The sequence below is a fragment of the Apteryx rowi genome, unplaced genomic scaffold (assembly GCF_003343035.1).
Source record: "Apteryx rowi isolate R43461 unplaced genomic scaffold, aptRow1 scaffold_47, whole genome shotgun sequence".
Taxonomy (NCBI): Eukaryota; Metazoa; Chordata; class Aves; order Apterygiformes; family Apterygidae; genus Apteryx; species Apteryx rowi.
The window spans coordinates 2832050-2860049 of NW_020450727.1; positions in this window are offsets into that span (position 1 = coordinate 2832050).

The window sequence follows — 28000 nt, forward strand, 5'->3', positions numbered from 1 at the left end:
ATAGCTTCTATTAACACTAAAGGGTGATATCATTAAGACAAATGTACAGTTAATCTCTGACACTGTGGAGATAAAAATATACCTTGGAGAGTGCTTTGGCTGGGCTGGAAACGTTCATTATTTGAGTTTCATTTTACAGCATGGTGCAGCTTTAAAAGAGAAACTGTTCATAATATTCTCTATAATTTTACCATCCCCACCTTGTATTTCTTGGGGAGAGGAGAGGAGAGAGAAGGGGGAGCTATTCATGGGAGAGCTGAACTAAAACAAAATTCCTTCCTTCAAGCCCTGGCATGTACAGAGTGTTTCACATGCGCAGCAGGGAGGATCAGGTGATTTCTGATCTCTTCAGATCGTTGTCATTGCAGGATTCCTTCTGAACACCAGGGCGCTTGCTGTTGTTATTTTAGCAGTGCTACAGTAATACTTGGAGAAGGAGCTTCCTTCTCTTTCCCCAGCTTCATGCCAGCCAAAGGACCTATGTGAATCAAGAGATGATCCATATCCAGAAGAGCTTCAATAGACAAAGGAATAGGATCAGCTGGGAATACAAATATTAAGAGGAAGGAACCATCTTTCCTCTTCACCTACCTACAGTCCAGCAGTGCTTAACATCACTGATGCTGCATGCTTGTGGTATGTTTTTCCCAAGTAAATGTCTAGATATAGAAAGAGTAGGAAGGTGGAATTTCCCCAGAAAAGCTCTGGTGGAGCATCCTAGAGAGTCAAACGAAGATCACTTTAAACCAAGTAAAAGAGGACTGAAAACTGCCAGCACCCTGGATTGTGACCACTGAGTAGTTATTTCATCACTAGCAAGCAGAAGTACGCCCAGCCCCATCCAGCAAACCGCGGACATGGAAGCTTTCAGAACCCAAGGGTCTATCTCACAGGTCTTTTCTCCAGTTTTTAAAATGAGCTGCTGCGTGGTGCAGTCTCTTTCCATGTTCTCCTAGGAGGATGGAGGTGGTCTCTGATCTCTGGACTATGCTGCCACAGAGTATCTGTAGCATGGTAAGATGCACAAAAGCACCTGTTGGGTGGACACTATCCTGTTAAGCCATCACAAGGAGCAGAAAACAGATGGCCTGAGGCAGTGAGCCTCAGTGGACATAGCACTGAATAGTGACTTAATCCCTGACCCTGGGCAAGGTACTTCAGCTTTCTATACTTTTCTCTTTCTTCCCTCACCCTTTCTCTGCATCTCTTTTATAGACACTATAACTCATTGAAGCTGAATAAGAGAAAACAGCTTGCATCTATCTACATTAGGGCTTGGCAGTAATTTATTTCTCAATTGCTTTAGTGAAGCCATTATATGTCATTAGCACAGACTCAGAGATACTTTGATCAGGGCAGGGACTGTGCCTTTGGGTCTGTTCTATCTGCTACTTTATTATTATATTGGACAACATGACACTTTTTAAGTGGTTCCCTGTCTTCAGCTGCAGCTCAATATTGTTTTTAGATGGCCTATTAGGCTCTCCTGCTTTGGTAATATGGGTTCTATATTCCAAGCACCACTAAACAGTTTCCCACTCATGTAAGTGCATCCAAGTTTGTAAATTTTGCTCTGCTGTACAGTGTCATTCAACAGCCTGACCCAGCAAAACTCCTACAGATCTCAGAAGACCCCTGGCAAAATGCAGAAGAGAAAATGTTCTGTGTGAACAACAAATGCAAGCAGTAAGGGGCGGGGGGGGGGGGGGGGGGGGGAATGAATGCAGGGTTTTTTTGTTTTTTTTTTTTTTGCTTTTAAAGCTTTTTGTCTTCTTTTTCTCATTCCCCTCCCCCCGCCCAAGACCAGAATATCATGCATGTAACAGAATCTGTTCCGATTAGAAGGTTTTGTTACAGCTGTAATAAGCTTTCACACAGGGAGAGTCCCCTGAGACCTATATTTCATCTCAGCTTCCCCACTGCATTAAACAGAGGGTTTGATTCTGGAAAACAGAGATCAAAATTCTCTCCTCCTGCACTCAACACTGGGAAGTAATGAGAATTGACAATTCCAAGGCTTGATGTGAAACTAGCATCATCCGGACTGAAATTGCTTTTGTGATAACAGGTTTTGGGAATGTTTCCACATTCATCTGTTTATTTATTATTCTTATTAATTATTCTTAGGCTTGTGATTTGGGGGAGAGAGGGTGGGAGGAAGAAAAAGAGAAGAGAAAGGGGAGTCAGTAGCTTGGCAGCAGGCAGCCTAAATCTAAACACCACACACACTCACTATACCCTGGAAAAACCTGGATCTTTTACAACAATTTCTGTAACAGCATCATTTGGATAAACCAGCAACTTACTTGGAAGGAATCTTTGCTTTCCTAGAATTCATGTAACTAAGAGATAAAATGACCTTGAAGGGTGGCAGCTTTCCTTGTAAAAGACGTTAACACTTTCAGAGCAGTCCCTGCGAAAGTTCTTCCTTGTTTCATACCATAATGAGTCAGGCAGCACACCAGTGCCTGGACAAAGTCTGCCAATGGGTCTCTTTGCACTAACATCATCAGGTTTCCCATCCGGCCTCAATTCTGATGATTTAGAAGATAGACTTTAAAAATGCCCAATCAGCATCACCTTTAAGTGCTTGCAAACAAAGGACTTGACCCATCTTTGCTCCTCCCCATTCAAATGTCCTCAGAGTCGATGACTTTGACCCATTTCATTTTTCTTTGAAATGAACTGGCAGCCAGCTTAGCACAAGATTTCTCCCAAAATGGTAGTCTCTGGGATTGCTCTTTTGAACTGTTTCTGTTCCCTTTGTCCTGCAATGATGATTTTTAGGAGGAAGATGAGGAATGAGACAGGCAGGCAGCAACCAGTCAAATCTGCTGTGCAGCTGATCCAGAAACAATCCATCCTGAGCAGAGCAGGGCTGACTGAATGTGGACTCTGGTGCATAATGTTATTTGGCTGGATTGTCTGGTATTTAAAAATAGTTTTTTCCCTGCTGTAACTTTCCCTTCAGAGGGTTTCTCTTCCCTCTACCCTAGATGCCTATTTTCACAATACTTGTAAGAATACAGTATTTCTGAGGACTTTCCCCTCACTGTCAATTTGAAACAGCAGACAGGTTCAAGATTGTTCGTGGGTCACTGACAGACAGGATGAGTAGTAATTCCTGTTTGCTTAGAAAAGAAGAAGAAAGAAAATTCAAAGTAATCAAGGAAACAATTCACTCATTTAGAGTGAATAGTTAAAAGGGGCCACGCACAGGCAGGAGGGAGAAGGGGCAGGAGCTTAAGGGCTGGATACTTTTCACTGGTTACTCTATACCCAGCTGTTGTGTCTGTAAGGAACCCCATTTCATACTTCAGTATATTTCCACAAACAGAGCCCCTGACAGCTTCCACTCTTCTCTCATCTTTTAGATGATGCCCTAAGACCAGGTGCTGTGCACTTTTTGGAATTAAAGACCCCCCAGAAGCCCCTTTTCCAGAGCAGAGGTATCCCAGCTGTGCTCAGACAAGACTCACATTCACCTTCCCTTAAATTTGCCACTGGTTTTGCTCGGAGATGAGGAGTCTTCTCCCCTCCTTGTGCATAGTCCTGGGTTTCACCCCAGAGGTGACTGCACTCCACTGCCAGCTCAGATGATCCAGAGGGCTGAATACTCCGTTCTGCTTCATTAGGCAAGAGGGACTTAAGCAGTCAGAAGCAGGCTGTGGAGGAAGAGCTCTGTCTTTTATGTATTCTTCAGCTGTCATCACCTTGTGAAAGACCATTTAGCCAAGCTCCAGGAAGATGTTTAATATGACAGGAGGGGGCAGTCTACCTGTGCAGTCGTTGTCCCCTGCTGAGCTCATAGGCCGGGGTGAACAGTTCCCAAGTTGCTGCAGCTTCATGCATTGTCTATGGGGAGAGAACAGTGTTAAGAGCAGAACTGCTGATAGAAAGGCAGCAAAGAGCTAGCTGTGCCAGAAAAGGCAGACAGATGTGGCTCTCCCATCACTTCATCTTCGTCAGGGAGTTGCATGGCTGGGAAATGGGGAGAGAGACAGATGGAAAGTACACCCCTTTCCCCACCACCCCCAGTCGTAGCAGAACAGTGAAGGAAGCACAGCAGTGAAGCAAAGCAGCGAAGTGGTAATTTGGCTAGGCCAAAAGCTTCTGCAGCAACTCTGCAAGGGCTCATACAAACACACACACCTTTGGCTGCTGGAACTTGTTTGGCTGCCAGAAGGGACATGTGCCAGAAGACCAGGTCACCCAAAAAAACAAAAAAGAAAAAAGAAACCAAAAACAACAACAACAACAAAAAGGAAAGAAAAAGCACGCAACCCTCCTCCAAACTACCAAAAAAGACAGCCCCAATACAACCCCACTGAAGCTAAAGGAGCCTCCACCAGGGATGAATTTGGCCTGGTATAATTAGCTCCCCTTTGGAAGAGCTGCCAGCAGGGATCTCAGATTAAAATCTCTCTCTCTCCTCCAATAGGAAGCACCTCCAGGAGCTCAGCATCTCCCCTCCCTTCCCCACAGCATGAAGCACCAGTCCAAGTCCCAGTGTGAGATTTGAACCCACAGTGACCTCCTGAGCCCTGCAGTGAGGATGTGTTAGCCAGTGAGTCATGTTGACTCTGGCTTGAATCTAAATGGGCCTCTTCTCTTGTTGCAGAGAAACCATGTTCATACAGCTATGGCTATTGCTGGTGTTGGGTGGTGCATGTTGCTATCATCCCTGCCTGGAAAAAGGGGGTGAGAAATGGGGTGGGGACATCAAAATCTAGTTTCTCCAGAAGTTACATCCTTTCTGTAATTTAGGGTGCAGAAGAAACTGTTGTCCAGCTTAAACAGTAGAGGCTAAACTAGCCCTCTGATTAATGGAAGTGATGACTTCTGGCTCTCTGTGGGTGGCCTTCTTTTTGTGAACACAAGTGATTCTTTCTCATGCCAAACACTATATCTTTTCAGTAGATCACTTTTTACTTCTTTACGTGCCTATCCTCCACAAGACCAACTCACCTCCTGGTCCTTTACATGACACTAGGCTGCTGAAGGTACCTTCCAAGAAGCCTTCTGCTGTGGGCTAGCTAGCAGAGTTGGCAGCCACTCTTACTTCAATTTCTTCATGTTCCGTACAGACAGACCAACCACGTGGGATCTTCCCAAATCGCCTCTGCTAGTATAGGCTGAGTGAAGTCAGAGCATGATGTGAGCAGAAAAGCAGGCATCCCTTCATGGAAAACCAAGGGAGTGAAAATAGGAGTTTATGACCAAATGAGCTGATAATGTTCCTGGACCACTGCTGAGAGGCAGCAGCTTTCAGACGAGAAGCAAAACCAAGTGAGCCTCCCAGCCATAAGTACTGCAAGAGGATCTGTGACTCACTCAGTAAAAAGAGGGATGGTTATCTTCTGCTTCTTGGCAGGATGCCAACTTGATATTACTTTGAAGGGATTTTACCCACTACTGAAAAGTAGCCTACTCTCAGCTGGATGGAGCAGCTGGTCAGCAGGACATTTAATCACACTTTCCTTGGGGTACTAAGGTGGTTGAGCGTTTAGTGCAAGATAACACTCTGTGTCAGGGTAGGGCATTCTGCATCCGCCTGTAAGTACAGGCTGATGAACTCTAGTTACTCAGGCTGATATCTGCCAGGACACTGACCATTTCAAACAGAGGTTATCCTCCACCTGATTCTCTCTCAATTAGCCTGATAACCAGCAGGATATTTGTGCTAGAATATTTTGCTTCTGCCTGCTTCTCTTTCTTTTGCAGCTGAACAAAGAGAGTATTGTTTCGAGGATATCAAAGCTGAGTTCACTTGGATGGGCTTAAATTACCAGCTATATATCAAGGGAAAGACATCAGCCAGACCAACACCTCCTTTCCCAGCTCCCACATCCACCCATCTCTTTCCCCCAGAAATATGTCAACATCTACTCACAAGCCCTCATGCAATTTTGAACCTTCTCTGATGCTGTCTGTTGCCTATTGACATCACTAATTCTACAAGGTCCACAAGGAAATGCAAAGTGGCACTGATAGGAAACCTGAGAAGGCAACAGAGAGATTTACTGGTCAGGAAAACACTAGTTTTTCCCTTCCTTATTCATATTGTGGTTCACTGGGCTGTCATATAATGCAAATAACATTCATGGTATTAGCCTGTACTTAAAAATAAATGCTTCCTGTGGTTCTTACATATCTTCATTTCATCATACAGCACCTCAAAAAAATAGGAAGGAAAAAATTTGTGCATTGCCTTCAGTACTCTACCAATGCATGTTTTTCCTGCAGACATGAGTGTGTGGGCTGTGCAGTTATAATTCTGGTTTCTGTGTACTGCACCTTTAAATATGAGTAGGCAGCCTGCCTGTAGGGCTGGGAGGGTGTAAATCTGGAAAGGGATTTAAGAGAAAGAGGTACCTTTTGCAGTGTCATTCATGTAGGAAAGCACAAGACAGAACAAATACAATGGGAAACCAGTCACGCAGCCTGAAATCCAGGCCCAGTGGTTATCCAGAACAAGCAATATCAGATAAACTTCCCCAGCCAGGGTAGTTCTCTGAGGACACCTCTGCTCCAAGACCTGGCTGTGCTGAACAGCCAGCTGGATGACTGTGCCTGAGGCTAGCTGGTTTCTGTGGCCAGCAGCCCCACAGTGAAGCAGTGTGACTAATGCCACACATAGATCCTTTGGACTCCCAGGCTGGATGATCAGACAGTCACTGACAGCCTGACTGGTTGGTCCCCAACACACATTGCAGCCACATTCAGCCACATTGGCCTGAAGGAAACACTAGTCTGGTGAGGGTTGCACTGCAGCGCCCCAGCCACACACACACCTTGCATTGCAATTTCTTCAGCCCATCCATGCCTGGGAGTCCCCTGCAGATGCTCTGAGACAACCATCCCCAATGACATTAGGTCTATGTCACAGGGTGACAAATGAATTGAGAGCAGATCTAAGCAGCCTATAGTTTATGGTCCTTCATCAGTCTGTTGGCTGTACCTTAGACTCAAAAAGCCTGTGCTGGGTTTATGAAGGGCTAAACTCTTGATGGGATAGACTGTAGATTGAGTCATCTTCTCCAGTACCCATCTGGGCAGATTCATGTGGACAAGAACCTGTGCCCAGTTTAAGAGAACAAACAAGTTCCTTCACCAACAGTCAGCCTATGTCCATGTTCACACTGATGGGCTTGGACCTATGCAAACATACCACAGGGCTTCCATAGATACTGCTGTGTAGCAGCTACACTGCCCTTACATGTAGCTCCTTTCCCTTTATATCATTTCCAAGCTCTCCATAGCCATGCCATTATTGTCCTTTCTCTTCTTTCCAAATGGAGAAACAGAACTTGTCCAGAATCCAGCAGCATGCCAGCACCAGAGCTAGGAGAGCAAGCCAGCCCTTCTGACTCCAATGTCACAGGCTTTGTCTGCTGGTCATGTTTGAATAATGACATTATCTCTGCTAGACTAGCCAAAGTCCCAAAGTGAGTCATTTTGTTCCATCATCTCCTCCATGAGTTGCAATGGATTGCTGCATATGTCTTCACTTCCATACCAAATTCTTGGTACACCACTTCTGTCCTGGTAGGTGACTGGAGCAATTACCTACAACTTTTTTTTTTTTTTAAAAGAACAAGGTTAGAAAAAACATCTATCACACCCTCTAGGGCAGGAGATGGACTACACACATCTTGTCATCGCTGTACCCTATGTTTTTTGTTGCTTGTGCATATGGTCATTTTTAAAGTGGTACAGGATCATTTTCAATAAGGGCAGAGCATATGGGCCAGATGCTAATACCAGTTACAACTGGATTCTTCTGATGCTGTGCTCTGCATAAACCAGGAGGGACATCAAGAAACTGTTTGGTCAAATTGGTTATATGTGATTTGGGCATATATTTGGAATCAGTATTCACACAGTGAAAGAACATGCTAGCTAGTCTTCGTCACTCTAAAAATGGTCTATAAATATGGTTTAGGCCCATCCACAGGAGAAAATGCAGCCATACTGAGCTGACTCAGTCAAAGAACTAGCTAGAGTGTAACTCTCTCTGTTCCTTTCGGCTCAAGCAGAGGAAATCAGAGTTATGTGTTTGTCAACAGGGGACTGAAGCTGTGAGTCAGCATTCAGCAAATACTTTAAGTTCTGTACAGATGGTTACCTCGCCATTTGGCAGTTTTAGATACTCAACTCTGTAGATACCTGGAATTTAGTTTTCCTTGTGGCAAGGGGAAAAGAAATCACATTGAAAATTCTGCACTGTATGGCACCTGCTCTGGAAGGGAAGGCTGCTTAAAAAAGCAGTCCCAAAGAATTTCACCCAATGTTTTTCAAATGCATGAAAAGATATTTGCCAGACGGCAGTGAGGTGGATTGAATAAGATGAGATAAAAGAGAGAAATGACACATTCATTTCACTTGTTTTCACAGACAAGGACCTTGTTGATGAAAGGATTTGCCCCCAGGATAAATCCTGGAGAAAGGCAAAGCACCTAGGCATCCTTTTTGCTAGTCCCCTGTCAAATTCAGTGAGATAATCCAAGAACATGGCACTACTGGACTTGTCATGATTCTGAAATGGCCCCTTCTTGCATGTTGCCAGCTTGATCTCTCACTCTGGGTGGCACCTTTACTTACAGTTTAGGCTGTCAGCACAACCTATGCCCACACTCAATGCTGAAGCCTGGGAGGGGGTGAAACTTTCTAAGTGCCACCCCAACAAACCTTTACTAACCCCATTCCACCAGCACAGATGGCAGAAGCTACATTTCCCCTGCCAGTCCAAACAGTGCTGGAGCAGCTCTCCCAGAATACCCCTGTGTCCCAAACATTTTCAAGGTCTGATCACATCTCTAAATGTCTTGGAGCAGATGGGAGCCTAGACACATAGTTCTCACCCATGTAGAGCCTAATCCCAGGTCCCACTATGCATGCCTACGCTTCCTCAGCAAGGAAAGTATTTAGTGCAGCCCAGAGCAGAGCCTGGGTCCCAAGTAAAATCTTTGCATCATAGACAGACCTGGAGTGCCCCAGCATGACTATAGAAAAGCCTTCAAAGAGCCTGGGGCTGACAAGGTGATGGAGACAGAACTTCAGGTCAAGCCTGGGTAGGTGGAGAGCAGGGACTGCTAACAACCATACTCTGTCAGTTTGGTGAAAAAAGACAAGCCTTCTGTCTTTAACGTTCTTGTTAACGTATTGCCGGAGGCACTCACTGACACTGAAATTCAAGAACTATTTGCAAGCCATCAGAAACACCTTGTGCAAATTTAATCCCCTGTTGAGTTCACAGAAGCCATTTGTTCTAATTGCTTGTAGAACCTCGAAGTCCTGCATGTGCTAGAAGCTGAGGGAAAAAACTAGCCAAGGGACAGTCCTGCATTCCTCCCCTGCACCCCAGTGACAAAAATTACAACCGAGCAGAGGAAAGAGCAGTCTGCCGGAAGGCAATGATGCAGGGGCTCCAGGTCAGTGGGAAACTCTGTAAAGGGGAGAATAGAAACCCTCTTCCTGAGATACTGAAAACATGATCCAGCAATGTACAAGCATGCTTAATGAACAAGCTTTCATTGGGTCTCTATGGCTTAACTTGAGCTTCAGTTTTTATTGGATCTTTCTATCCTTTAAGGGATGACGTGTAAATGAGCAGGGCTGAAATTCACTTACCGCAAGATCTCCAAGACAAAGTGCAGCCCAAAAAGCCAACTTAGCAAATTAAAACTGAACTCTAAGAGGCCCCAGAGGCTCTTCATCTGGACAGCATCAGTCTTTCCTCTTAAACAAATGTCCTTGTATAGTCCTAAAAGCCCAGGTGAAGAAAGGAATCTCTCTATTTCTTAAAAAACACAACAATTCTTACGCTGTCCATCACACTGGAAGAAGTTATATTTCCATGAACACTCCCCACATCAGAAGATGGAATCTTGTGGCTGCAAATCCTCTTAGCAGTCTTTCATATTTCTGAGGGTTTTGCAGGTAGTTTTCCTATATTTTTCACTTTCCTCTAACTTTAAATATTCATTTATTCTCTTTTTTTTCCATCTTTTTCTCTGTTTTCTCATCTTCACTGCTATTACCACATTTTGTTTCTGTAGCTTCTGTATGAGGTGGCAAAAGGTGGAAGCAAACGGGGTGGGTGAAATGTTCAGATTTCTGGGTAAAGAGACAATTTGTCTCACTGGTTTCATGCTTTCTCCTCTGCCTGGATCAGTCAAGATGCTTCCTCAGAGGTCTTACCATGGTACCAACCTTGTTTAAACATGCACATATGAGGTGGTTTCTTTAGTATGTGTGTGTGAGCACATGTGTATAACCGAACTTTAGAAGAGAGGCCATGAAGTGAGCACCATTTCAAAGGCCCCTGTTTGTTTTGGCATCTTTCTCCTTTCCATTTTTGTTAATTATTTGATGAACTCTCGCTTTGCCTGATGTCCTTCCAAATAAGAAAAGCCCTCAGCCAACTGTGCACCATTATTCARACCTTCAGTTATTGCTCTGCAAAACCCTCTTCAAAGCCCGGCCTGCTGCCCCTGTTTCTGTTTATCAAACAGCTGTGTTGAGGTTGGCTGCATTTGGTCAAGTTCAAGGAGAAGAGCTGCCAAAATTATGAGAGAGAGAGCAGGGGAGAGTGAAAATGCCTCTCACCTCACAGAGAGTTAGAGAAGGGAAAATGGCAGCCTCTGGTCCAGGATGCTATAAATAACCAGTTTGGCAGTGCTGCACAAGAAACAGCTTGGCTAACCCTCTCTTCTTTCTCCTTCCCCACTGGGTTTATTATGTATTTAACCCTCTGCAGCATTTACTGAGGGAGGAGGTTGTGTCAGCCAAGAGACCTCTCTCGAGGTAACCTTTTGTACTCCACACAGATCTCCACCAAAGGCATAAAGAGCATTGGACCTAGCCCAAGTCAAGCCTCCCAGGACTCAAACATGTACCTGTGGAACAAGCTCTCAAAGCAGAAATAAGTAGAGGTTGAAAAATCTTGTGTGTCAGTCCCCTGGTAGTTATAAACCTACTGAGAGAGCTAGAACTTGGCGAGGAGGGGAGAACACATCATGTTTCTACTGAAGGATGCATGTATTGCCAAAGACGATGAGCAGGCCTACTGGCAAGAGGCGTGAAGGTATCTCCTCAGATTAGCTGCTGCCCAATAATGGTGCAAAACCCCCTAAGAGTCTTTTTCCAGAAACATGTGCGTTAGGAAGTGGCAGTAGTGCAGAGATACTCCAAGTAGGGGGAGTGGGATTAACATTTGGAAGAATGCAGGGAAAGGGTCCAGGAAAACACTTCAAGATCTGTGGAAGCTTTGGTTAAATAGAGATTGCCTGTTGTAGGGGGACACAATGTTTTTTCCAGTCTGTGGAGTGTTTCTCAGTTTTGACAAAATACACTCACCTCCTCCACAGTGTAAAGAATTTTAAATCAAAAGGGATTAATGTCAAATCCACCAGTCTCTCTGAGCACAGATCAATGCATTGTGTTTATTTTGCATTGACATCAAATTGGCCAAGGCAGAATGATTAATTCCTATCTGAGCCTGAGGGATAAACCCCTATCACAGTGTCTCTTTGCTCCATCCTCCAGTCTGTGCCTCAGCTGTGTGTTGGGGAACAGAGCCACAAAAAGTTTAAGAATATGAACAACATCATGGAGACACTGCTGGTTTGCAGAGAACTTCCTAGGCAGAATACATTTTATAAGAGTCTGGGAGAGATAAAATAGTCTTTGCAAATCTTTCTAAAAAGCAAGTTTGTCAAGAGGCCCATCTGACAAAACCACTTCTATTTTTCCTCCATTTTTCACATAAACCTTTTTCACTGTTCTCTTCTCCCATCAGAACAGTTTTCTTGCCTCTCTTCAAATAACCTGGACATCATTTAGATTCCTCACTGCGGGGTCCAAGGCAAGGCTCCCAGCAGTGTCTCCATTTACTGACCTCTCTCCTTCCTTGTCAGCACTTTGGAGGGGTCTTCCCTGGGTCCCATTGTTCCAGGTCTCTCTGACCTTGGCAACCTTTTAACAAAGTCCTTGGATCATCAGTCGCACACTCTTTGTTACTTGATTTGGCCATCTGTCTTGTTTTCCATCCCCTCTGGTATCCTTGTCAGTCTCCCAGATAGCATTCTTCCCCACTCCATTTGTCTTCATTCGGAGCCTCTAGCGATACTTCTTCCCTAATCTCTCCAAAATTCCTTTCACTGTGTTATTCTGTTTTGTACAAGATCTAAGCTGCTATTGGAAATAATCATCTGCTCAGCTTACATTTGCATTGCTCTTAGAAAAGTCTCTGCACAAGTGATCATATTTATCCTGGATGTGAATCCTTTCCAGCAGAGGAAAATGTTTTGAAATTTAAGGCACTTCCTTGGGTTCAGGGTGGAGAGATCTTTCAGGGAATCTTTCCATTAATACCTATGTAAAAACATCTCCGTTTCAGACATATCCTCCCTGAAAGTAGCCCTAGATCAGAAATTGCAGCAGAGGGGTTGTCCTTCCCTGCCTTCCTCAACAGGAACTTGTCATTCATAAAAACGGCCAGGTTAAAGGTCTGAGATCCCTAGATCCCATCTCTGAAATTGACTGTAAGCTGAGGTTTACCAAAGGAGTGAAAGAGAGGTCGTATGGAGTGTTTCTGTCTTTGGATGTGCCCTTTCAGACATCAGTAGCATAGGGACTCATGAAATAGCAATCTGGACAAGCCAGCTGCAGTGGACTAGTAGTTTGTAAATTCGAATGCTAGGAAGCAACCAACCACCAAAAACAGTCTCAGAATAAATACTGCTCTCCTAAATTAACAATGTCCAGAGAACCTTTTATTTTTCTGCATCTTTCGGTAGTAGTGCTGGAAGATAAATTTATCTGAAAAATTGTTTGGTGGAAAAGGGCTCATATATCTCTACTTGGGAGAATCAAAGCTGACATATTTATCTAGTGCAGGAATGAGATATTCATGCTAGCTCAGGTGCCTGAGAAGAAGAGTGTAAATTATCATGCAGAGTTTCTTATATCGCCTGCTGTAATTCTCCCAGTATCTGATCAGGTTTCCTCAGAAACAGTTCAAGTTTGCTCCAGACGCAGAGACGATGAGAGCTGATCATTTGGGAGTATAAATCATACCAGCAAAATAGCTAAAGGACACTCTTTTGTGACTAAGCCACCTGATCTTTAGAGGTTTTTCATATCCTTAGTTTGGCCTAGCTGGAGTGAAGACAACTGCTAAACTCAATAATTAGGGACTGAAATTTACCCCAGAGCAGAAAGTCAGCACAAGGCCATGTGAAGGACAGACTTTGTGCTGTACTTCAAGCTGGAGACAGATTTTCAAACCAGAGCATCCAGTCTTTTCCTTGTGGGATATTCCCTCAGTTTCTGGTTTCATTAGGAGCTTTCAGTAGCAAACAGACTGTCTTATTTCAGATGTTTGTGGAATTGAATAGCAAAGAGAAAAACGCCAGGGCTCAGACCTTTCACTTTAGAAACGTGAAACTTCCTTTTGATATATTTCCCCTCAAAACATGGTATTTATTTAACAGGCTCCCTGACTGACTCTGGAAACCTGCTATTTTGACTCAAGAATTTTTCTCAGTGAATTATATTAGATAAATATAACCAAAGTGTGTGATTATGCTGGGTCGATTAACTCCTGATGTTGAAACAGAACCATTCCTTTGGCTCTGTTCTCACCAGCAATTTGTCACTGGTTTATGTTAGAAAAACCTCCCTATGACTGAGTGATGGAAACTTTTAGAAGCCATTAAATCTTTCCCCTGCAGTTAATTGTTCCTGATATTGCATATTGCACCTATTCACAGCCACATTTTTCCTTGCACAGTTGAGATGCCAGTGCTCTCTGTAAGGTCCAAAATTAACCTAGCACTGCACTTCCCTCAAAGCACTTTTCTTGCAACAGCAGAACATGTATTACAAATCTCAAATTCAAACTACTTTACTTTGCTGGAAGAGAGAGTCTGAGCTAAATCCTGCAACGTGCTGACTATCCTCAACTCCTGCTGTTGGCAGGAGATCCCACAGGAAGAGTGTATGTGTGGATCATGCCTTTTCCTATATTTCATGAGTTCTCACTGTGATTTTTAAGCCCTGTTTCAGACATCTTATATCACATTCCTGTCTTGTTTGTCCTTCTGTGAGATGAAAATAGCCTTTCTGTCTCTCTTTTTTTTCCCTAGCATGCCTATTAAGACAATCTCTTCTGCACAGGGATTGGTTTCTTACTGTGAATATATACAACAAGTGCCACACTGGGACAGTTTTCATACAGAGTCTTGGTTACACCAAGTTGTTTGCAAACACCAATAAGTACTGCTACTTCCAAAGCCCTGTAAAAGTGCCAAATACCACCGCACCCAAACTGATTAAAACTCATATCTGAAGGAGAAGCAAAATCCAAGTTTGTGCTTTCAAGACTTTTTTTTTTTTTTTTTTTAAATAAACTACAGGGCTAAAACATTTGCAACATGGTAAATGTAAGTGCTGGTAGGAAGGGTGGGAAGTCTCTTTCATTCAATATTGTGGCAACCAGAAAATGTCAAAGGATAGTGGAGCAGATTTAATAGCCATCCTGTCTTTGTTTATTTCTGATCATTAATGAGCTATGGTCCCTATACACTTGGCTTGATAATAGAAATTCACCTAAGTAAGAATTAATTTTATTTGAGGAAAGTTCCTGGAAAATGAACAGGACATGGGTTAGCTATTAGAGGTTTGCCAGGCGTGAAACAACCAACCTGCAGTTTTGCATGCATTTTTTTTCTTAAAGAAACTGTCTCAAAATGTTTTAATAGAGGGGTGACAGCACTTATACAAGATTATTTCCAAAACCAAAAGAATTAAACTGACTTAAGCAAACAGGTCTGGGGGAAGCCAGTTGTTTACCCAAACTTCAGCAGCTTCTCATGGGCCATGGGGTCCCAGCAGCAGAGGGAAACAACCCTCCAGAGGGAAGCTCAGGATCTTTGCAGACAGTGTCACTTTTTGACACTGGCTGATGGAGACAGAGGAAGGAGGAAGAGAAAAGAGATCATGGCACAAAGGAGTCAGAAAGGAGTAATTCTTTACCTCAGTCCTTTGACCTCAGAGATTTCCATGTAGTTAAACCGGGAACATGGTTCCCAGGGATTTGGGGAAATGGATGGTTGTCAAAACAAATACCACCCCCATGACACCCTCCCTCCCTCATTGTAAACAATCTTTAATCACTTCTTAATAGGCTGCACCAATGGGAGATGGTGGTTAATACTGTTTACCACTAAGAAACTCCCATTGCTTTTTTACTAAGGAGTCATTAGAGCTGAGTCGCACTATGGACACAGGGCTACCTTCCTTTGAAATAATAACTCAGGGAATGGACTGCCCTGGGTTATTGCTCTATGATGGGATCAAGATGAATGAAATGAGGAAGAGGAGGTCTCCTGCTCACTTGGCCTTTCCCTGTGTAGTTCCACAAGCTCCTTAGAGATTAGTAAGCATTTATGGCCTCATTTGGAGGAGCAAAGGTACAGTATAACTACAGCTGTTTTGTTTTGCTCAGCACTCACCAGTTAAGAGTCCATCTCTTCTGTTGTCTGTTGAAAATACTGACCCAAAGCATTTCTTAAAGTGACATTATAAGTTGAGTAGCTGGGGCTAACATCCACTTCTTTGGGATTTTGTTTCCCCTCTTTTACATTCAAAATGTGAAATATTTGAATTTAAGGATTTAATGGCTGTATGGGTTTTTTTTCTCTCCTTTTTCTCTGGTGGGATTAAATCCAGGTCAACCAGGCACTTTAGAGGATGTGACTGGAGCCCTGTGGAACATAATCTCAGAGTCCTGAATAGATAAAGGTCACTGAGACATTCTACACTATGGCAGATTTATTCAAAGATGTCTTATAGAGCCAATGCTTCTCTAGGCATGCAAACTCCTGTTTCGATATGTCATATTGGCACTTATGAAACACTCCCAAGCTGGGCCGTTTGTTCTGGCTCATTTTTCCAGACCGCTAGGATTCAGGTTGAATTTCATGGAGAGAAACAAACAAATATGTTGTTGGAAACATCACCACAAACTCAAAGTGATTCCAGTTTGAGGCAGGAATTAGGAGCCCAAGCTTTGATTTTTGCCCAAGCAAATGTGAAGCCAATGGAAATTATCCATCTGCTGGGATCTGCTTAACTGTAGTTGCCTGCTCAGTGAAACTCCAATGTGTGAAACCTGCAAGCATGCTGAAATGTTTTTAAAGCTTTTAGGGACCACTAAGACTCATAGGGTCTTACTTCCTGCCCAACACAAGCCACAGAATTTCATTGGGAAATCCCCTCTTCAAGCCTATAGCTTCTGGCTGAGAATGAACAAATCTCATGATGGCAGCATTTCACCCTTGCAGCTAGGTGAAAATGGCTTACAATGGTGGTATCACAAGCCATGTCCTCTCTCTCTCTCTCTTTCTTTTTCTGTTTCTGTTTCTGTTTCTTTCTTTCTTTCTTTCTTTTTTTTTTTGGGGGGGGAGGGGTGAGCTTGGACCAAAAATGGTTGTTTTCCCCACACCTTCCTTAGCACTTTTCTTACTGATGCAATTGACCTGAGCCACAATTGGGAACCAGTGGTGTGCAACTTGATGAAATATATACAAGATCAAAGCTGAGATGGTTCCGAGCCAGAGATTGGGAATGTGGGTCTGAACTTTCCCAGAGTTTGAAGGAGCTGGTTCAGCCCATTGTGAAAGTCCTGGGTAGATTCCAGGTACACATTTTCCTCAAATGTGGAGGTATTTAGATCATTATCTCTCATTTGAGCTTATTACAACAAATCGGCTTTTCTGTTCACTACCATTATAACTAGTTTGATGATTTTTTAAAGAAATTTTTATAGCAGTATGGTATTTGCTTGAATGTGAACAGGAACACCATGCTTAAAGATTGATGATGCGTAACGCAAGGTGAAAAGGGGTTCATAACCTTACATGGGATCTTACTCCTTTCTTGCAGTTCCAAACAACACAGCAGTGTCTGCCCAGCAGATAACGTTTCTTCCAGCAGCTGTTCTGAGAGAGTGAATTCCTAAGGGGCACTAAGTGCAGTACTGGCCAAATGCACCATTGTGAAAAACAACCCCTACCCATTTATTAATGCATTATGTAATTAACGTTGAGAACAACAATATGGGTGTTTAACTTTTCTTAACACTCTCCAGTGTAAGTAAGTTCTTCGTTTTGTGGATTTATAGCTTTGTCAAATTTTAATCATTTGGACTGAAACTTTCCATGTTCATGCTCTGCCTCAGGCTGGCTTTTTTTTTTTTTTTTTTTTTTTTTTTTTTTTTTTTTTTTTTTTTTTTTTTTAATTAAGGTTTTAACAGTCTGGCCATTTCTGAAAAAGAGAGGGAGGAAAATAAATTGCTTTTCTAAACTAGGCATTTTTTTCCTAACATTTTTTTCTTGAAATATTCTGAAATATTAATGCTTTCAGGAAGGAACTTGAGAGGGAACAAACTGGGGAAGAGAAAGGTGCTGCTATGCTGGGGTAAATCCCTGGACATGGCAAAGTGCATGTGGTCATGAGAGCTTGTGAGAGTGCATGTGGTCCAGCCACTAAAATGCTTGCATATTGTGTCTGAAAATGTGGCAGGCAGATAAGTTGAAATCCTAAACAGAAGGGCATAACAGTAAATATCAGTGATATAGGTGGTCACAAAATAGGTGACTCACAGGAAAGTGCAGTAAGGTGGCAATTTAAGTGAAAGTCATGGGTTTTAGTCTCAAATCTTCATTTTTTCACTTTTCCACTAAAGGCAGCCTTATATCACTGCCTGAGGCGATAGATAAGGACCACTTTTATACATTTTACAAATAAGTTTGTGGAAAGGTTTTATCAGAGAAGTATGCAGAGCTAAGATCTTTTATGACAGTATGCTTTTTAGAAAGATTACATACTAAATCTAAGTGATTGATTGTGTTGAATGTACTGGCTTAGGCCACATTTCCTCACAGAATCAGGAAGACGAGCCAGGATTTTGAATATCTATATATTTTTGCTGGCTAGCAAAGAGACATATATGTATCACGTCTCTCTGTGACCATCTGTTCTTATACAGTAACAACACACTACCTCTGCCAGTTGCTCCTTTAGTTCACACAGCAGACATGTAACGTGTATTCAAAGGCAGTGGGCTCTCTGACTGACTCAGGAGATTCATGCCCCCCCTTCCCCTCACTAGCATGTACTTACCCAGAGGAATTAAAAACCTAAGTTTACGGCAGAATTTGTTCCAGTTTGTTAAGTCTGCCAGTCAGTATGGAAGAGAAGAGGATCTGAATGTGCTCTCACATCCCTCCTGGATTAGTTCCTCAGCATGTTATCCATGGGCTCCTCTATTTCAAGCTACTGCTTACCCACAGCCACCATCTGAAAACCATGAGGAAGCCACTCCCAATACAGGCTTGTTCCATCCAGTGTATTTTCTCACAGGGAGGCAGGAAACATGAGAGGGAAGGCGATAATCCAGACTACTTCAAGTGCACTTATATTAGGAAGAGGCTTATTTTATAAATATCTCTTCTCTTGAACTTCCTAAATTCTTCAGATCTTATCCTAAGTTGAAGCAAATGTTCAGATCAGCAGAAGTCAATAGCACTACGCAGAGTTTGAAGATCAGGGACTAGAAAAAAAGACACTGACTCTTCCCATATTTTTTGCTGCACTTCCCAGTTGTTGAAGCTGGAAACCTTGAAAGAGACCTTGTCCTCCCACAGATCTCCAGTGACAAATGAGCGTGGACAGCTCTGGAAATATCACCAAACATTCAAGGTGTTTACTTACCCCATGAACTTCAGGACCTCTCGTTGGTTCCACCTGAATCAAGGCATTTTACTGACCAGGATTTCATAGTCTCTAATTGGCATGTTCCACTCTCCAGATTCTGCTGTGAGCAAAACAGGTGCAGCCTTTTTTTTCAAAATTGATTACCCCAATTATTTCACTTTATTATATGAAACCTAAGAAAAAGATGAAGTACCCTAATTCCTGGCCATCTGCCAGTTCCAGCTCAATCATTAGAAATTACAAATTGACGCTGGCTGTTTTGTACTGTTCCATGGAAAGATTTATGTCTCTATGTAGCCATTGCTGATGGAATAAATTAAACTGGGCATGAAAAAGGAATAAAGATTAACTCAGCATTTGAAAGCCTGGCTTCAATGCCTCATGGTAGAAAATGGCAAATATTCCATAGGCAAGCAAATATATCACATATCCCTAACAAAGAAAACCTGGGTAACTTGCCATTAAAGCTGTGACATTTCACCCCAATGCCCCGTTATTCCCCAGTAAAGTCTTCTAAGCTGCTGGGAAAAATCATTGCATTCTCCCATTGCAGAAAAAGCATATTGAGCTTCCTAGTGACCACGAGATTTTAGAAGTGGATCTGAAAGGACACCCAGCCCCAGCCCTCACCATCCTGCAAGTTGAACTATGTTTCACATGTCACAGAGAGATTGTTTCCTTAAAATGAACTGAAAAGGAGAAACTGAGTGTGAATGGCTCCATACTTTGCTTGTTAGGGGAGAAATATGTTTGGCTGAAATCTAAACTGGAAGTTTTCAGACCATTAAGGACATTTCTACAGGAGCACAACAGTTTGCTGAGCTACAGAGTCCTCTGAAGGAGGAGTGTGTAAAGAGAATGTGATTCTGGAAAAGCCTGTCATGGCTTGCAGAGCAGAGACTCTAGCAGATGGTTTTCCCAGACAACTAGAAGAAAGGTGATGTGTTAAAACTATATTTTTCAGTGGAAGGATTCTACTCTTACAGGAGGTCACAGAAGACGATAGCAGATACGGGTCACAGGCAGGGGACAGCAAAGGGGATATGGTCCATAAGGCACTGAAGGAGTTGTTACTAAGTTCAAAAGGAAAGAAAATAACATTTGCAAGACTTTAGAATAAGTGAATTCTTCAAAGTCTGTGATGACAAATGTGACGGTCCTCTTACCTAAGCATTTATTTATTTATTTCTCTATTTACTCTATAGCAAAGTTTCTATTTTCCCACACAAGAAGCAGTAAGGTACCTGGCAAAGATATGGGGCTCCTTTGCCAGAATAGCAGGGGCAAGAGAACTGTTTGGAAGGCAGCACCGGGCTGCAAGAGCAACGGCAGTCTGCACTGAAGGTAGATAAGTGGATTTAGACTAAGAACATGCCGTTTTGACTTCTCATCAGTCCAGACAAACTCTCAGTGTATGAGGTAGACTCAACTCAGGAACTGTATAGGGAAAGATAGAAAGGATGCACTTGCTAGGAACAGTCAGTCACCTGGAATGCACAGTGCTTGTGCCTAACTGCCATGCAGGGCTATTGAGTAAACGTATTGGCACTGCAATATTATTTTAGCTTTTATTTTGAACAAGGGACTGTCAAGGAAAGAGACCAGACTTAAAGAGATCATCTTTCCTCCCAGCTTGCCACGAGCAGGAACTAAGGTTGGTTTTCATTTGTGTCCTTTTGGCAAGCCAGCTGTGTACAGATTACTTGTTCAGAGCTAAGCACAGAATTTTAGTCATTCTGTTTCCAGTTCCTGGACCCCTTCAGCCACCACTGCCTGGGCATGCTGCTCTGCTTCCTGAAAGGAAGAAATGCCATTGACATGGCAAAAGTTGTTGATACTCCAAAAGCATTGCTGGACAGGTCAGGAAAGAAAGGAGTTAATACCCATGTCTTGTCACAAAAAATAACACAGCTAATGGTATAGGAGTATTTTCTATAATTCAGGTTTGGGGTCCATTCAGAAGCCTTGGTCCTATGTAAGATTTGGACCTAAAACACACTGCATCATGCAAGAATTTTGCTATTTGAGACTCCTTGTTTCAAATGCATTTCTTTGTCAATGATTCATAATAGGTTGTTTCTTGGATGACTTGTAGTTCATTTTTTGCTTTTGAATGTACATATTGTGTGAGTCCAGCTGTGAAGTCATTCAAATAAATAGTCCTTTTCCCTACTTTGTTCATGGGCAATTTGTTGCTTGGATTTATCCATTCTGATTGGGTGGCTTGGTCACACGGTTCATTTTAAATTCACTCTTCATAAGTGTTCTGTCTAAATTCACTTGTTTCTAGCCTGAAATGGGTTTCATCTTTTCACCATATAATAGAAAGCCAAAATCTGTGGGATTGGATAAGCATAGGACTGAACCCAAAGTCATTTGCTGGAACGTTTAATGAGGAGCGAACAGAGATAGAATGAGTCTAAGTAAAATTGCTGATTAATCCAAAAGTGTGTGCACAGAAATCCATGTGTATGACTCATCCAAGAGAGAGAGAGGCCCTGGATAAATCCAGCTTGCTCACTGTAAAGTGAAAATTAGGAGGAATCTCTTGGAAAAGAATCTGACAATCATCTCTCTCTTGAAGTGTCTAGAGCAACCTGCTTCTAGTCAGCTGCTGAGGCTTTGTGGGAAATGTTGGGACCACTCCTCCCTTACACCACTTAATTTTACAACTTTTCTGCTCACATAGCTACTTCTATTTAGCTATGTTGAAAGAATGCAACCTGCAAAGTGCTCAAAAACCAGGACTGCCCAATGTCCGGATTGCTTGTTCAGTGGTAGTTCTACCCTTGGTTTATCAATGTGATTCAAATCCTTGCTGAAACAATAAAAGGGACAAGCCAACATGAGATGGGTTTAGTCTCTCTGTATGACAAGTTTTCATGCACTGATGAAGACTGCAAGAACATAAGGGACACCAGCAGATACTACAGTATGGATAAACTAGAACCACTTGGCTTGTGGTAGTGAAAGGAGCTTGCCATTTGCAAACTTTTATATGAATAATAAAGAAGGGCTGTACTGGAAAAGGAGACAGAGACCTGGGCACTGGCTATGAGTAGCTAATCGCTGTTTTCTGGCTCATTTAAACAGCAAAGGTGCCCTTTGCAACACTGAAAATGATCTGCATTACCTAATCATTTCTCAGAACAACCCTTAGAGGATCTGAGGGTGGAAGAAGGGAGGAAGGTAGCTGATCTTGCTGGGCCCTTGACTGCTCAGTGAGTTTGAAAGTTTGGATTTAAATGGGCATTTCTCAACCTCCTGCTGGCAGCCACCTTACAACTGGAGAAATAGCAGCGTTGGAGAGTGACATCAAAGGAGTATGAAAGGGAGGAAGAAGAAGGGGTGAAAGGGAGGACATGATTTAAGCAAGGAACAAAGCCATCCTGTTTTTAACACTTTAGGATCTACGTTTGGCACAGTGTGTACGTCCTGTCCAAGGACCGAAATGTACACATTGCCTGGTGCTTGAAACAGCTCAAACTGCTTGCATGAACAGGCTATGTGCGGAAGAGGGGTCCTGTGGCCACAATGTCTTCAAGTTTTCTCCTCCTCCCTCCTCTCCAACAGCCTCTTGAGTGGAACTTTTCACCAAATCTGGATATAGGAACATAGTCTTGTTTTACACAAGAAGCGAATCCGAAATTTGGTGAGGAGCTGGAGTGTCCAAAGCTTTCTCAGAAAGACAACTATGGGCCTCAATAGAGCTAACCACCAGTTTTAATGCAGTGTTCACTTGAAGTGCCTAGAGTCTCTACCAAGTTTGTTTAAGTAAAATCCTCATTTCTGAGTTCCTCGGCATGGGTAGAATTTGTGTTCCTATCAAAAGAACTGATGCCTTGTTTGGCTCTCTCCTTTCATCAAAATTCTCTGTGAACTCACAGAACTGCAGTTTCTGTGGGTATTTGAACAGGTTTTACAGGGATGCTTGACCTGCTGTTATGGCTGAGTACAGAAAATCTTAGTCCAGTAGTTACTTATATCAGAACAAATTGAAGGAACAGCATGGCATATGTGGCAAAGGGCAGGTTCTGATATTTGTCTCCCAACACCACTAAGTGTCACTCTTTGTGTCATTTACTTAGTTTCGACTTATTCTATTTCCCCTTGAGCCATCCTTGATCTGACATTAAGGGGATGAACTCCATTAACTTCAATGATATGAGTCAAGACCTTCAAAGCTCTTAGTCTGACAGTATTTTCCTTTACTCTGGGGTGCAAATCAGCTTTAATAGAGCAGGATGCAGCCCCAGTAATCTAAACCTGGAAAGGCTAGAAGGGTGTTACACTCCATCTAAAATCCATATGAAATAGAAGGATGATTTTTTTCCCTTGAAGGAAAGAAACTGCTTTATTGGTTAAACAATCCACTGTTGCCTCAGAAAGGCAGTGATTTTTCCTCATTTTTTTTAAAGGAAAAAACAATTAAAAATTACTTCTGCTAGGAAATACCAGCCAATAACTGGTAGATGTAATTCTGCAAAGTGTTAGTGGCGAAATCTTGCTGTGAGAAGCACGAGGCCAGTTCTGAAGCCAATTCCCTCTGGGTAACTCAACCAAATCCCACAGCACAATGCTGCAAAGGATCCAGCCCAAGTTCTGACTCCTGCCTGAGAGGCTGACTTTCTTATGAAAGTGTTTTACTTTGCACACTGACCCCAGAAGTTCAGCTCTTGCCATTAAATAGCTGAAATGTTTTTGAGAAATTCTGATAAGGCCCCAAGCCACCAGCCTCAGTGATACCAAGTTTCAGGCAAGACTCCCCTTCTGGCATCACTTCTCTTGAGCGGCCTGAGGTCAGAGGCTGTAATTGTGGGTTATAAATACAGAAACAGAGAGAGCAAGAGCAGACCTTTGCAGAAAGGAGGCCATGGATGCAAAAGGAAGAGAAATGTCTGGATTCAACTGGATTTTATTTTTAAAAGCTGGCACCAGAGGATATTGGGACTCTTTTATTCTTTCCTTTTAAAGACTATTTGTCCACTGAGGAAAAAAAGAGAGTGATAATGAGTGATCTCGGGACATCTGCACTAGAAGGTGCAAAGAAATGGTGTCCAACCCTTTCTTAGAATGGCCTGCTCTGAAGGAACGCCACAATGCCTTGGCTTTGATAGTTCAGACTGCTAGGGAGGAAACCAAATTAGCATCAGAAAGGAAGACATGTGGGTTACCCCAAGCACAATTGAGGGGTTTAATGTTAACATTATGAGAGTCATGCCAGAGATTTTCACTGCCTCAGAAACCCAACGGTAAGGAGAGGTAGGATGCCCAGGGAAATGGCACTGAGAACATGAACTGATGTCCAAATGGCTCTTCTGAAAGGGACATCCTGCCTCTTTCCTGGCTTATTCCTGGCAAAAAAAACACTCTTTGTCTTAGCTGCCTCTTTGCAACATGGCCATGGTTGAAAATTAATGCAATTAGCTGGATGACCTGGAAAAAGGGAGAGAAAGTCTTTCTTTTCAGAGAGTTTCTTGTGGTTGGACCAAAGACCTATTCATGAGAAGAATCCAGCAAGAATTTCACAGCTTACTGAAAAGTGGTTCATTGCAATCTGGCTGAATTGAATGCAATGTTTCACATTAGTCCTGCACTTGATGTGAGCCAATCACATTTCCACCCAAGGACTCCAGGGAGTCCTCAACATAATAAGGTAGTGAATCTTGATTGGGTTCCTATGGGATGGTTAACTGCATAATAACTGCATAAAGTTTCATTCAACAGGCTAAATTTCTTAAGATCTGGGTCATGAATATTAATGCCATACTATGATAGAATAACTTTCCCCTACCTTTGGTCACAGAGAGCGGGACCTATGGCTCAGTCAGGTGTTTCCAGTGCCAACAGCATGCATGGGGTTAATGCACCAGTCATCCTTCAGTTACTTGTAGCCCTAATTTGTTTCCCTTTGAAGAACTCTTCTTTCTCTTCCATAGTCTGGCATAAAATGCCCMGTGTCTAGAGCCTGATCCCTGCTGCCCAGAATAAAACCTAGTTACTTACCCTCAATTCCCTTCACAGCCTCATCTGCTCATGCCTTTCCCCCAGCCAGGAAGGCAGACAAATGAGTCATAAGGGAGACTACTGTAACAAGACCCCATGAATTTCTGAGCCCTGAAGAGCTTTACAGGCATTTTCCCTCCTCTAGGGACTCAAATGCAGCATCTCCAAACTCACTTACCCTCTGCCAGCCTAGGTCCTGGGAACTTGAGTTTATTCCCAAACTCAGATGTTCCAGTTGACAGCATTAAGCAGTGGCTGCCAAGCCAACAGGCCAGGGAGTGAATAAGTTTTATTAAAAGTAAATAATAATTTTTAAACAAAGCTGGATCAACCTTATCTTCACCTTCGATATAAAATGGATACCAAATATCTGCTGTGGATTTCAATCTTTACCTGTTGGCCCTTCCGCAGTCAACATAAATCACCCCTCTGCCCTGATTTCTTTTGTGTTTTTTTGATTTTTCTCTCCTAGTTGGTATGAAAGAGAAAAGTTTTTTTTCTTTCACATGAACTCTAGGGAATTAGTTAAGCTTGAGTACAGCAGTGCAGTCAGGGTTTTTAAGATGTGTGCATCCAGTAGGCATTCATATCCATATTTGAATGCTTATGGAAGTTGGCCTGACATGCAAAGATACAACATCTGCTGATATGAGTGCTGGATGTGTTTGATATGAATCTAGGAATCAAGCTGCAAGCACTTTGTTTTGAACATCTGGGCCAAAATGTAAAGACCTGATATTTATGTGCTAATGAAGCCTGTTTTCATTTAAGTCTTTTTTAATATTTCCTTTTATTAAGCCATTAAGAATATTCCAAAACTGATAATGAAAAAAAGATTAACTGAACTGATTTGGACTTGCAGAAATGCCGTAAGAATCCAAACCAAACTTCACCAGAAGAACAGGAAAGAGAATGGCTTTCTATTGAATGAAAATGTCTTGGTTACTTTTACATTCTAAATTAAAATGAAAAGGTCAGCTTTGTTTTTAAAAAAATCCTTAACAATTAACTATTACTATTAATGTTTGGAACATAGTTTAAGGGTGGTTTCTGGTCATTCAAAACATTTTGCTTAAAAAGCAGATGATCTATTTTGTTTTAATTTGGAAAAAGCAGGTACCTTATGAGAAAGCATATCTGTCTGACTTCACCAAACCCTGCATACCCTGAAAAATCTCTGTTTTTCCCTCCTATAAATTTCTAGCCCAGGCTTTCCTGGACTAGAGAGGGTTAATATCTGAGAAAGAGTGGTAACTCTTTAAAAGTTTCTGCAATTTTGTCTTGCTGACTTTCTAACATATAACAGAGTTTTAAAAGGGCTTTTAAAAGGGAGTCATTCAGCAGCTTCGCTGCGTCACTTTCCACTTCATGGGATTTACATAAACATCTGGGAACAACTCTGGAAAAAGTAGGAGTGAGCACTGTAGGATGTACAATGGACAACAGGAAGGAAACCCCTTTGCCATCCAGTTCTGAACTCAAAAATTACCTAATCTCATCCTGTCCAGCAGTTTCCAGGTGAGATATGAATGCAGCCAAGTTTCACCTGCAAAGCCCCTGAAAGGTCTGGGTCACAGTGATCACTGCAGCCTGTACCAGTACAAAAACTAAACACCTCTCACGCAGTCGGCATCCTGGCAAACCTCCCAAGAGGCTGGGAATAAGCATTACAGATGGGGAACCAGATCCCTGTAGATTAAATGTAGATTTGTCTGAGGTCTTTTGGCAAATCTGTGGTGGAGCTGGGATCTAGGATTTCTGGAATACCAAGGCTAAGCTTAAAAGGTAAAATCATCTGTGCTGGAAGGGAAGACATGCTTGAACTGGTGTTAGCGAGAAGGAAATGTGTTCTGTAGTTTAACCGCTAATCAAAGGTAACTGTATTGAGTATGTGCATGTTTGCAGCTACGAATTTAATAGTATGATGCACATAAATGCACTGTACTTTCTACCGACCAGCTTCTCCACTGACCTCAAATAGTCTGGGACTATTCACTGTGAGGAAGAGGGATAAATCTAGTATTTGGACTATTCCAGGATCATAATAGGTGTTCTTCTATATATATATATATATATAGTCTCTCTAGATATCCTTCTATATATGCCAAGTATAGTGGAGTCTTTACCTTGTCCAGCACCAGTCTTTGGGATCAGTTCTAATAAAATGATTAATAAAAAATAATGGAGAGAAGTCACTGAGCGATGGACAGTAGAAGAACTTGTTTGAGCTATCTGAACAATATCCTCAATAGCTGTAAGTCTCTACAGGTACTTGAAGGCAATCAAAACAAGGATGCAGGATACTTGCCCCTCTGGCCCATGCCTCTATGAATAAAAGAAAATGTGAGAACTGAATATAAAGAGAGTTTAGACCTGGCCACGAGATGCTTTTGGCTATCAACTAGTTTCTCAGAGAACACAATAAACCCATTTACTTTGCACAACTCAAATCGCATTGCTTCCACTCTGCTCTCCAAGAATCCACCACACGCTGTAGCACCAGAAGGGACCTTGTAGCCTGTTCCCCTACCTAACATGGTCCATTTGGGTGGATCCCTCCATCTGCTTACCCCACATTTCTATGATCTTTCTGTCTCTGCCATATTTTGTCCACTGGAGTCCTTTAGACTCACAACATCAGCTTCCAAATCCCTTTTTTCTGTCGAATTTCCTCCGGCAATCCTCCCAGAGTTACCTCTTGAACTAAATATAATGTGTAGTGTCATAGACCTCCCTGAACTCTTTGAGGCTCAAAAGCACAGAGACAGAAAGATAGCTGAGGGACAATATGGACCTGAGACATCACCCTGCAGCCATAGCTTCCTGAGGCTTTTGGGTGGGAATGGTATACATGCCCTTTTCCACGAAAGAGACTGTTCAAGTCTCAAGAATTTCATCCACCCTGAAGTCAATGTTACAAAAGAAGAACGCAGAAGTTGCTTTCCTGGAAGTTTTTTTGACATGTCATAGCAGGGTGATATTCAATTAAATAATTCAAGCCCACATCAAGGAGGAAGGAACTTTGTTATACCCCAGAAGTCATTGCCTGAACTAGGACAAACCTTGGTAAGAATTATATCTGTTTGAAGCCAAGTTAAGGCTTCTGCTGCAAAAGCCAATAAGACTGTGGAAGGGTTTCTAGCTACAGAACTGGGGTAATACCCAGAAGTTACACAAACGGTGGTGAACCCAGTACAGGGGCCTTTAC